The sequence below is a fragment of the Hyaena hyaena genome, unplaced genomic scaffold (genome assembly GCF_003009895.1).
Source record: "Hyaena hyaena isolate Hyena2069 unplaced genomic scaffold, ASM300989v1 scaffold_767, whole genome shotgun sequence".
Classification (NCBI taxonomy): domain Eukaryota; kingdom Metazoa; phylum Chordata; class Mammalia; order Carnivora; family Hyaenidae; genus Hyaena; species Hyaena hyaena.
The window spans coordinates 467745-480923 of NW_024081397.1; the positions used below are offsets into that span (position 1 = coordinate 467745).

A 13179-nucleotide genomic window follows, 5' to 3' on the forward strand; every position below is an offset into this window, starting at 1 on the left:
GCTCTGGCTGTGTTTGCAGAAAAGACACACACACACACACACACACACGCTGGTTGCAGTTAATTAATGCCCTGATTCCTAATGGGAAACACTTAAGTAAATAGCACTGGAGAACCCTTGAACTCCCCTTCAATTCCACACTCTGTGCACTCTCACCGACCAACCTTATCTCCATGACAACCAAGGAACCTTCTTTAAAACTCAGCTCAAATGGCATCTGTTGTGGAACACAAGCTCCAGTAAGCCTGGGGGCACAGGGATGTGCCCTTTACTCCATGCTCTCCTGTATCTGACCTACCAGTTATGCTCTGTGATTTGCCTGTGTGTATGCCTTTCTCCCTCTTGGGATGTGAATCCAAGATGTTGGGTATGGGCCTATTCTTCTTTGTTAGACACTTTCTACAGTACCCCACACATTTAAGAGTACGTTCACAACAAGTGTTTGTTTTTTTGTTTGTTTTTGTTTTTTTTTCCAAATAGTTTATTGTCAAATTAGTTTCCACATAACACTCAGTGCTCATCCCCAAAGTGCCCTCCTCCATGCCCATCCCCCCACCCCCCCACATCCATCAGTCCACAGTTTTTGTCAGCATTCAAGAGTCTCTCATGGTTTGCCTCTCTCCCTTTCCCCCACCATTTCCGCCCTTCTTCTCCCCCTTGGTCCTCCGTCAAGTTCCTCCTAATCCTCCTATACGTGCAAACATATGATATTTGTCCTTCTCTGCCTGACTTATTTCACTCAGCATAACACCCTCAAGGTCCATCCATGTTGCTACACATGGCCAGATTTCATTGTTTCTCATTGCCATGTAGTATTCCATTGTATAGATAAACCACATCTTCTTGATCCATTCGTCTGTTGATGGACACTTAGGCTCTTTCCATGTTTTAGCTATTGTGGAGAGTGCTGCTATGAACATTGGGGTCCATGTGCTCCTATGCATCAGCATTTCTGTATCCCTTGGGTAAATTCCTAGCAGTGCTATTGCTGGGTCATAGGGGAGTTCTATTGTTAGTTTCCTTAGGAACCTCCACACTGTTTTCCAGAGGGGCTGTACCAGTTTGCATTGCCACCAACAGTGTAGGAGGGTGCAAATGACATATCAGATAAAGGGTTAATATCCAGAATCTATAAGGAACTCACCAAACAACACAACAAGTGTTTGTTGATGGAAGAAAGGAGGGAAGGAAGGCAGGAAGGGAGGAAGGAAGGAAAGGTAGGATGATGGGAAGGCAATTGGCTTCAAGGATGTCATTGAACAATGAAAGCAGCTCAAATCCCTGCCCCGTCTCTCAGAATGCCTGCAACTTCCTTGTGGATGTTAAAACCTTTGCTTCCTTCTCTCTCTGAGCCCTATGTCAACATGGTGGGGCCTGTTCCCATAATAAGGCTTCTGGTGTAATGTCTTGTGTTTTCACTCTATTGCCAGGTGAGTTGGAGAGAACGTCATCCCAGAGAGGTACTGGTGCCTCAGGGGATCATGATTGGGCCTGTTCGTGAGCAGATGGAAGGACTTAAAAATTGTGCCCTCAGAAGAATTTCCTGGTTCTGAGGGCACCAGGGTGGCCCAGTTGGTTAAGCATCCAACTTCAGCTCAGGTCATGATCTCGCAGTTCGTGGGTTGGAGCTCTGTGTCAGGCTCTGTGCTGCCAGCTCAAAGTCCGGGTCCTGCTTCAGATTCTGTGTCTCCCTCTCTCTCTGTGCCTCCCCAGCATGCACTCTGTCTCTTTCTCAGGCAGGTAGAGGTCAGAATCCCAGAGGCATGATGATAAAGAAATTAGGGATGCTTTGTCCTTCCAGAAGTTCAGGGTGTCAAGGCAGGCTGGGCTGCTTCAGGCTGACTTTGGCTGACCTTGGCCCATGAGGATGAGAGGAAAATAGCCTCTTCAGTACACTTTTCACCTGTTCTGCCAAGTAAGCATTCCTTCTTGGATGGTTGGAAGCAGGTGTCTACCTTAGCTCTTTGTTGGAATGGCCTGAGGACCTTTAGGAAACACTGAGGCCTCCATTCCACCCAAGAAATTCTGATTTAGCTCTTCTTGGCAATGATGGCTTACTTGCTAGGCACAGCACTTGGGGTACAGAAAATGTTTTCATTTTTGTTTAAAATCAGAAGAAGGAGGCAAGCTTTTAGGTCAAAGAAAAGGTTTTAATATGTAATATTAACATATGTGTCTTTTTAAAAATATTTTATTTCTGAGAGAGAGAGAGACAGTGTGAGCAGGGGAGGGTCAGAGAGAGAGGGAGTCACAGACTGAAACAGGCTCCAGGCTCTGAGCTGGCAGTCAGCACAGAGCCTGACGCGGGGCATGAAACCACGAACCACGAGATCATGACCTGAGGCGAAGTCGGACGCTTAACCGACTGAGCCACCCAGGTGCCCCTAACATATTTGTTTTTGTACCAGTGCAGTAGTAAAGTATGATTTTCAATATATTCTTAAAGGAAGGGGCCCATGAAAATCATAATATGGCCATAGGCAGGAGTGCCCATGTGGCATTACGAATATTTAAATCTTCTCAGGTGATCCTAATGTGCAGCCAGGGTTGAAAACCAGTAGCTTAAAGGGTATTTGAGTGGCTTTCTGCCCTTAAATATCTCCACCTGGAGAAATTTCTCAACGCCTTACCAGAAATTTCAGTTTTAGAAAAATTGAAATTGATTTAGATTTATAGGTTTCCAATTAAATTGAAACTCTGTTTCTAGGATTCCTCACTCAAATGCTTTTTGAATGTGGCAATTACCAGTGTCGAGTAGACCATGAAAAGGTACATTTTGGTGGATGGAAAAAGGAAGGAGAGATTCTCCTGGTAAAACCACAGGAATGAAGTATCTCTGGGTACCTGGGGGTGTCTGTTATCTGGACGGGTTGGGAAGGGATGCTGATGGAGATGAGCCGAAGTGGCTACCTTGACAACAGGTGGGCCTTCCCACATGTGTGGGGCGCAGGGATTTCCAAGTTCTTCCTCATTTGTACCTGATTTCATTTGACTTCACAACAACCCCAAGGCAGAGCTATCCTCATTACCCCCTTTACGAGGTTGGTGCTGGCCATACATCACAATAGGTGTGTGCTCCAAACTCCCACCAGCACTGGGACCATGCACCATGGCAGGCAGTGTCCTGTCGCCATCATAATTTTGCTGACTCCAACCCTGAATCCTAGTGCTAGTGTCAACTTGTGTTTGGGAGGGAAATGGAAGCATTTTCTTAATCTGCACCAGCTTTTCAAGGCCCGCCATTGAAAACTGCCATTACTTCCATAGCTGTATGGTGATGCTGGAGTGTTCATGTCTGAAATGCTCAGGTACAAGAAGCAACAGGTGACTTTTTGTCCTCCCTTTGGGAACAAGTTCAATGGCTGCGTCTCAGACCCCACTCTGGAGTACAGGACCACAATGCCACCTATAGGCTTCCTGAGTGGCCGAGAGAGTGTAGGCACTGATCACTGTCCCTTCCTTCCCATTGCCCCAATAAAGGGGAGAAATAGGAAAATGGAAGGCATTTCTCTAGTCTTGAGACCAATAATCTTGGTCCTCCCTCCTGGCAAGACTAAGTTGGCTTGACTTCATTTGCCAGTATGGAAACTTCTACAGTGGATAGAACATGAAGAGAAAAAAACAACTTTTTTTTTTTTAACTTAAGAAATGAGCATTAAACATTAAGAAATCAGTGCAAAGTATAATTTCATTCCAAATTTCTGAGGCCTCATTAAAGCAAAACAAAACAAAATAAAACATATATTTGGATAAATCCCTGTCAAGAGAGGGGGGAAAATGATGTCATCATTTAAGAAGGAACCAAATGTAGTATTTTAGCCAGTAGATATGTTATCAATCTCTAAAACAGTGGTTATCCTCCCCTCACTTTATTTTGAACACAATTCCTGTCATTCAAACTGTCTGAGCATGTAGCTCCATTATTTATTTAGAAAGTATACATAAATATTTCCACACAAATCTCTTATGCACACTATAAAACCTACAAAAACAGAAATAAAGAGATGAGCTTAAAAATAAATATAACTCGATGTTCTGATGTTCTTTCCTATACCCTAGTGGCACTTACTCCACAGTGTAACCCCCTCACTTGGAAACCACAGCTCCAGACATAGAGAGACCGAATGGGCTTGATGGGTCTACTGAGGACAGCAGCCACAGCTCTCTCATGCCTTTGCTAGTAACATGGGGCGTGTGGATGCACATTTAACAGGAAGATATTGCTAGAAAAAGGCCACTTCCAGTTTCCAGTCCCACATGGAAGAAGCTTAGACATCTTCACTCCATTTTAACACCAAGTAAAATACTGAACAAACTGAAAAATCAATGTCTCTTCTTAAATTCGTCACAAAAGCAAGATTGACCAGCAAACCACTGTCCCAAAATTGGAGAGGCAGACAGGCAGCTACAGAGAATCAGAGCTTATCAGAGCAAACATCCACAAGCAGAGACCTCCATGGGAACCAGCACTGCAGGAGGAAAACCTAGACTATCACTGGCAGTGTCTGGAGGCTCAGCGTGGCAGAGTCTGAGAGAGCAAAAGTCCAAGGGGGACACCTTAGTGACTCAGTTGGTTAAGCATCCCAGCTCTTGGTCTTGGCTCAGGTCATGATCTCATGGTCTATTAGTTCAAGATCCACATCGGGCTCTGTGCTGACAGCACGGATCCTGCTTGGGATTCTCCCTCTCCTTCTCTCTTTGCCCCTCCCCCACTCACACTTGCTTTCTCAAAATAAATAAACTTTTTATTTTGTTTAAATGTTTATTTATTTTTGAGAGATATAATGCAAGCCGTGGAGGGGCAGAGAGAGAGGGAGACACAGAATCTGATGCATGCTCCAGGCTCTGAGCTGTCAGCACAGAACCCAACAAGGGACTCAAACCCATGAACTGTGAGATCAAGACCTGAGCTGAAGTTGGTTGTGTAACTGACTGAGCCACCCAGGCACCCCAATAAATAAACTTTAAAAATAAGTCCAAGGGGATCCAGAATAAGGGAGCCCCACACTTTGGTGAGTTTTACCTCCTGGAGCTCTGCCAGATTCTCACAGTGAAGCTCCAAGAAACTTTGCCTCCTCCTTCTAGGAGAGGCAGGGGGAAAGGAACTATTTTGAAATCTAGAGCATTCTGTTCTTCCCAAAAGTCCTGGCCTCAAGAGAAACTAGCTAATCAGAGACTAACCTGCTAGGGTTCTATCAGAGCCTAACCAACCTGGGAGAAAGGAAACACCCAACACCAGCCTGCCAGCTATCTTATCCCACCTAAGAGGAGGCAGGGTACTAAAAGCACTAATGAAGTTCACAGTTGAGGGATACAGGCTCATCAAAAGACTGAGACCTCATTGTAGGACTATAGAACATTTCCCCTTCCCCACATCCACCATGTTACTCAAGGCCTCCTTACACCCAGTCCACCATGCCTGCCTTACAACACAAAATTACAAGGCATACTCAAAGGCAAAAAAACACAATTTGAAAAGACTGAACAAGCATCAGAACCAGAGTCAGATACTGCAGGGATGTTGGAATGATCAGACCAGGAATTTTTCAAAACTCTTGTTAATATGCTAAGCGCTTTAATGGGAAAAATAGACAATGTGCAAGAACAGATGGATAATGTAAGCAGAGAGATGGAAACTCTTAAGAGGAGATCAAAAAGATTGCAACAGAAATGAATGCTTTTGATGGGCTCATTTGTTGAGTTGACACAGCTAAGGAAAGAATCTCTAAGCTTGAGGATATGACAATAGAAACTTCCGGACTGAAAAGCAAAGAGAAAAGGGACTGAAAAACACAGAAGACACTATCCAAGGACTGTGAGATGACACAAAAGGTATAATACACACACAATGGGAATACCAGAAGGAGAAGAAAGAGAAGAAATATTTGAAACAATTATGACTGAGAATTTCTCCAAGTTAGTGCCAGTAGACAAACCCCCAGTGCTCAGAGAACAGCAGGCAGGATAAATGTCAAAAACAAAACAAAACAAAATAAAAAACATACAGCCAGGCAAATCATATTCACACTTCAGAAAACCAAAGGTAAGGGGAAAAAAAATCTTGAAGAAAGCCAAAGGAAAACCGAATTACTTAGAGGAGGAAAGATAAGAATTGTACCTGACTTCTCAGAAATCATGCAAACAGGAAGAAAATGGAACGAAGTATTTTAAGTTTTGAGAGAAAAAACCACCAGCATAGAATTCTGTATCCTGTGAAATTACACTTCAAAAAGGAAAGAGAAATAAAGACCTTCTCAAACAAAAATGGAGGGAATTTGTTGCCAGTAAGGCTTCCTTATTAATGTGTTTGAGGGATGGAATATTAGTTCTGAAGCAACCACTTCTCTCTAATTTTACATTGCCCTAACTGGTTATGATTTTTTAAAACCATTTTTTTTAAATAGCATAAAAATCAGTGGCTAATCAAAGGTGGAAGCAAACTAGCTGGATGTGCTTACTGTTTTCTTATACCCAAATTAAAGATGACAGAAAACTAACATTGGTTTTTTGTTAGGCATCCTAGGCCAAGAATTGGGCCATTTCTGCCGTAAGTGTCTTAGCTAGTTGAACAATGCTAAGTAGTAGTGGCTATTTCCCCATGTTACACACAGGGAAATGGAGGTGTCCTAAGCAGGTGGTAGAGCAGGTAGTTGGTGGTAGAAGATTTGAACCCAGAAGCAGACACTGCAATGTACCAAGAAGCAATTCACCTGCACTCCTTTCTGAGGAAAACGCCATCCGGGTGGAGTTCTGACTCTCTTGCATTTTAGACCAAAAGCAGAAAGAAGGAAATAACCCATTGGAGACCATAGGAAATAAAAATCCTCCTTGCACACTGCTATGGTCTGAATGTTTGTCCCAGCAAATTCAGAAGTTGAAGTCTAACCCCCAATAAGATGGTGTTGGAGGTGGGGCTTTTGAGAAATGATTAGATCATGAGGGTGGAGACCCCATGAATGGAATTAGTGCTCTTGTATAAGAGAGGCTGTAGAGCTCCCTCTCCCCTCCCACCATGTGAGGAAACAATGGGAAGACGACCATCTGTCTTGGTCCATTTGTGCTGCTCTAACAAAATACTGCAACTGGGTGGCTTATAAACCATAAGAATCCATCTCTCACCGTTCTGGAGTCTGGAAGTCTGAGATTGGGGTGACAACATGGTCAGGTGACAGCCCTGTTCCAGGGTACAGACCTCTTGTTGTATCCCACTGGGCATCAGGATATTAACACATGATTTTTTGAGGCAGGTGGGGGACATACATATTCAGACCATCTATGAACCAGGAAATGGGCTCTCATGGGGCACTGAATCTGCTGGCACCTTGATCTTGAACTTCTCACTTCAAGAACTGTAAGAAAAAAATTGTTTTATAAGCCATCCAGTCTAGGTATTTTTGTCATAGTAGCCCGAATGCACTAAAACACTCACTTTGTCACACCCTGGCTCAGGGGAGAGCCTGGTCGTTCACTGTGCTATGCAGGAGACAATGAAATAGATTGTCCATCCCTCCCCAAGCTTGGCCCCATCATCTAAGGCATGAGGCCACCCACCCTCCCTCCCCTGTCAAAGGCTAGGTTGCAGTCCATGGGTGGGCAAGGAGGGATCAGGGTGTATTCTGGGCTTGTTCTGAGAACGGTGTGGTTTATTTTTTTATTTTTAGGAGGAAAATGAAACTGAGGAATGTTAGAACTTATGAGGCCTTAACATGGTTTGCATTAAGACTGGTACTAGTACTCCTGTGTTCAAATAAATGTCTTCTCTCCAGCGTCACGTCTGGTCACTTTTTCTATGCCAGAGGGAAAAACCAAACTTAAAAGCAGAAATCTTTCCATAGTTTATTTGGCAGCAAAACCTGAGCTGAAATGATGTAAGGCTGTTTCTGGTTTCCATTGGCCCCATCGACTGAATACGTATTGCACCTTTCACCGCAGCAATATTCATGGATGTGAAGACAGGAGCTGCCTCTGCCCAACCCCAGCCCCAACCAGGGATGTTTTGTAATGTACTAGAAGTGGTGACTAGTCTTCTAAAAGCCACAATAGTCTAGAGTCCATAAGTATCAAGACTTTGGATAGAGACTGTGGACCTGGGTTAGGGTGGGAAGGGAAGGGAAGGTTCATCGGAACCTGATATGCACAGGGCCTGTCATGGACACAAGCCCCATATTCCCTTACTTCAGGTACCTCAAATCCTCCTTTCACTTCTGAGAAAACAAGTTCCAGGAGCTAATCACTGAGGAAAATTGAGGCACCTGGGCATGAAATTGGCTCTAGTTGACTCTTACAACCATTTCCCTCCCTCTAAATGGTGGTGCCTCCTCTCCATACCAGTTTTTTATTTGAGAAGATTGGGCTTCAAAAGGAGCAGGGAATCTGCACACAGAGTTTGTGGCAAAACCCCTGGGAATCTCGATCCTAATTTGCAGTCCCCACTCCCTTCATGAAGGGTCATTTTTCCCCTGTTGGAGGTCTTCCCCCAATATATTGACATGTCTTGTTTTCACTAAACACTTGGATTCCTGAGCTATTGATCTTCTCCTCCATTCTCTCCCAGATGTCTAACAGGTAGAGTTACAAGATGATCTGTAGTTTCAGTCCCCTGGGTTGCTCTCCAGCCTTCATCCTGTGCAGACCACCATGCCTGGACCAGATGAACATCAGCCTCTCTACAGGCCACTGTGAAGAAATCGGAGCAGTGTGGGGTGAATGCCACACCGAAGAAAGTGAGTACCCAGATTGCAGAGTGTCTATATCAAGGCAAAGGGCTGTAGACAGGCTGGTCCTTCTCATCTGGGATCATGTGGGCAGCTGGACATCCTGAGGCCAGACTGGAGCCCAGGGTTGCCTGCCACCTCCCTGCTTCCCATACCCTTGGCCTCAATGGACAACATTGTTATCAATAAAGATGGTAACTGCAGGATTGTTTCTAATGACACATATACACACACACCACTTGAAACAATCTTAAGTGATCTTCAAAAGGTGACTCATGAGATATTCAGGCAATGGGAAACCAGAACGAATGATGCCATGGGCAGTATGTCCTGGAGCAGTATGCATATTAGAACACCAGGTGTGCAGGTGGGGTGGGGTTCTCTGTGCTCCTCGATGCCACTTGCAGAACCTTCTCCCTCCTTTCTCCCAAAACACCTCCATCTTTGAAGCTGGAACCATTAGAATTTAGTATTGGCTGTCCTTGAAGTGGTCAACCTTCCTACCCTCAGGTCATGAGCCACTCATTTCTGGAAGTTTTGGCTTCTGGTTCTCTGCCTCTCCACATGCATAATCCTTTTACACCTTGGCTTTTCAGTTCTTGACCTCCCTTCCTCCCACAGTTGTGCTCTCCTCTGCACCCCAACCCATGATCACACCATTGATGGTGACATTACCAAAAATGGCAATGCCGTCCATAGACTCAACTTCAAGTATTCTATTCTCCAATGATCCCAGCCTGTTTTCCCACTCACCCTTCTCTTACCCAGATTCCAACAACTCCTCAATCTCACTGGGACTTACAGTTTGTGGACATTACACATCCATACACCTCCATTGCTTCCCCATCTTGCCTCTTTCTTCCCTTCTTTACTTCCCTCTTCTCCAGCATCGAGTGACCATAGTGTCAATCATTATCCCTTTCTTTGCACATACCTCCATCCCCTCATCCCTCTCTGAGTTTGTCACATCTAGCAAAATCCCAACCCTGGTTAAGCGTGACACCCCCCCCCACCTCCTTTGTACATGACCTACATGGTTACATTCACTAGGCCCTGCTTCTACCTTGCCCATCATGGTCTTCTCACACAGAAGAACAGCAACCCTTTTAAAGCCTCAGACCATTGGCTTCCTCTGCTCAGTGTCCCCCAGCAGCTCTCCATCACTCTTAGAGTAAGATCAGAGGTTTCCTTCCATTCCCAGCACCCAGCACCCACCACCCACCACCAATACGATCCTCTCTCTATTATCTTCCCTTCAGGTATGTTTCTGTAGCAAGAACTTTGCACTTGTTGTTCCTGCTACCTGGGATATTCACATCTTCTTCACCCTCACTTCCTCCCAGTCTTTGCTCAGATATCACCTTCTTAAATGAGGCCCTTCCTAATCATCCTATTTAAAACTATAATCCTCTCCCACAATGACTCCCCTCATCCTCCTTCTGCTTTAATTTTTCCAGAACACTTAACTCCTTCTAATATACTATATAATTAGTCATGTATCTGGCTTATTGTTTTCTTCCCATATAAGAATGTATGATCCATAATGTTCTTCCCTGCCCCCCACTATTACACCCCAGGTTGCAGGGTAAATAAATATCTGCTAAATGAATTTCTTTTTTAAAATTACAGAAAGAAGCCTAGAATATTATACTCTAACTCCTGTTAAGAGTATGTACTTTATATATAAACTCACACTTTATATGGGTATATGCATATATATACATATACATACATACTTGCAGTAAGTTATATGCTATGTGTATGAGTAAATTTTAAATTCTTTTACAAACGTAATACTTCTGTGACTTAAGAAATCTGAATAATAACAAACATAAATATTTTTAAAGGCTACACAAGCTCTCTCCTTCCCCCACAGCATTCTTGGGGGCTCAAACAAAGAATCTATACTTTTGTGGGTTCTCTTAAGGGAGGCTTGGCCCCCATACAGGGCTGAACCTCCTACCTGCCCTGAGTCCAGGGAGAAGCCTTGGGCTCCTTGCCTGAAGGGTTTCACCTAGAAAGGGAGGTGACAGGGGTGGCTGGGTGGCTCAGTCAGTCAAGTGTCCCACTTTGGCTCAGGTCATGATCTTGCAGTTCATGAGTTCGAGCCCTGTGTCAAGCTCTGTGCTGATAGCTCAGAATTTAGAGCCTGGAGCCTCCTTTGGATTCTGTGTCTCCCTCTCTCTGCCCCTTCCCCACTTGCACTCTGTCTCTGTCTCTCAAAAATAAATAAACCAAAAAAAAAGAAAGAAAGAAATGGTGGTAACAGATGAAGTTTCTCACTGCAGAGCTAAGCCCCAGAAAGAAACCTTATGTTCTGTGCAGGACTGAACCAAGAGCAAAACTTCAGTCCTTGAGCTTTGATACACATCAGGTGGTACATACTCCCATGCCACTTGCATACAGGACCTTTATATTCAAAAATGAAAAGTGCAAACTGTGTTACAACTATCACTGTATCCTCCCAACAGCAAGCCAACACCAAATTAAATCCAAAAACACAAGTCAGACTGCAGGGTTGGAGTGTGCTTCTGTTATGGGAGAAACATGGGTATTGATCTAATCTTCCTACCTCTGTAAATTCCTCAGAGAGCATTGTTTGCCTCCACTAAGGTGGAGGAAACAGTTTAATGGCTATGTTTAACTGCTGAATTATAACATTAAAAGCATGTATACAGTGTTCACAGGAGGAAGTGGCCCAACCCCTTGATGGTAATAGTGAGTCTGAAACAAGCTTTGAGCAGATTGAGAAACTGCTCAGAGTCTGTGGCAGTGGATTGCTGGGAAGAGCAGGTGCCAACAATTAGCAGGATTGTTGCCTGGCCCCCTATGATCCTGGCCCTCCTGTGGTATCCTTGTGTGATCATCTCCCACATTATACCAGGGTTGGTCTATGTGACCAATATGGTGGGAGTGATGGCAAGTCACTGCAAAGATGAGGTTATAGAGGACAGTGAAACTTCTGTCTTGGTCACTCTCTCTCCTGTATTGCTGTCTCTTGTTGGAAGACAACTGCCATGTCATGAGCAGCCCCCATGGTGAGGAACCAAAGCCTTCTGTCAATCGGCACATGATCCTACAGCCCCACTCAAGCATTCAGATGACTGCAGCCCCAGCTGATGACTTGCCTGCAACCTGATGAGAAATCCTCAGCCAGAATCACCCAGCCACTTCCAGATTCCTAACCCCCAGAAATCTTGTAATATAATAAGCATCTGGTATCTTCAGCTACCATGTCTTGATAGTTATTTTGTTTCTACACAACATAGACAACTAGTTCAGATTTTGGTAAGTGGCAGAGTGTTTTCACAACAAATATCTAAATCATGAAATGCTGTGGCAGTGGGCAGTAGTTGGAGGGATGTTACAGAAAGGATTAATTAAAGCCTAAATTGCCTTAAACAGAGTGTTAGTAGAATTTGAATTTGAGGAAGCTGCTAGTGAGGTTTAGAAAAAAGGAAAATCGGATCAATGCTAGAGGAAAAGGGATCTTCGTTATGCAGTGACAGTATAATACCCACACTATTGCCTGCAATATGTAGGAGTCAGGAAATGTGTTTAATGAACTGGGTGGTGGAAGTAAGGAGAATTGAAGGTGCCACTTGCTTTCTTCTTGCTACTTAGAGTAAAATATGAAAGAAGAGAAGATACATTGTGGGAAAAAGAGCCAAGATTTGCTGATTTTGAAGATTCCTGGCCTCTACAGGTGGCAACTGATGCTAAAATTAAGAAATGGCTTCTGAGCAAAGATCAAATACAGAGCACTCTCATAAAAGCATATTCCAGAAATGAAAACAGTGTATGACTATAAATCTTTTATGAAGACTTCAGAAATATCAAAGGTTGTACCTTAGGGTACCATTCGATCAGAAAACAGACCCTCTAAAATTTTAAGGATATACTTCATGGACTCTCTCAATCATACAATAGGGTTTTTAAGAAGCTTGCAAGGACTGTTCCTCAGCAGAAATCCCAAGTAGAGAAGGGCTTAAGTAGAAGAGAATTATGGGTATGGTTTTCATGGAATGTAGCAAACTCCAATAAGACTCACATGAGACCCACAATGTTATAAGACAAATTATACCCTTGGAAGCACCTCCAGCTTGGACTGACACTATTCAAAATGAAAGAATGTTCAAAATAAAAAGAAGCCTCGGAACCCCCTAACTTCTAGAAGCAGAGGAAGTTGAGAAAACTATTCATATTAAGGGTCATGCATTACCTGTCATGAAAAAGAAAAGGAACTCAGAAGTTTAAACCAAGATGCCAGAAAGCAGAACCAAAAGCCACAGAGATATTTCTGGGTAGATGTAGGACTAAGTCCTAATCCAGGAACTGCCAATATTTGCACAGAGGAATTTCAGAAACACTAGGATAAGTGGCTCCTGGGGACCCTTATTTTTCCTCTTTGACACAGGAATGTCTAAACAGCTTTCCCCTGCCTGTCCCCACCAATATTGGGTAC

At 43.8% G+C, this 13179-nt stretch overlaps 1 long non-coding RNA gene across 1 annotated transcript; it reads left to right on the forward strand.

The window, feature by feature from the left end:
* The first annotated feature begins 212 nt into the window (after positions 1 to 212).
* LOC120221193 lies at positions 213 to 11908 on the forward strand. The gene is made up of 4 exons (XR_005525757.1): positions 213 to 239; positions 1431 to 1460; positions 8555 to 8723; positions 11723 to 11908. It is a non-coding gene; the product is annotated as an uncharacterized LOC120221193 (long non-coding RNA).
* Positions 11909 to 13179: the final 1271 nt, after the last annotated feature.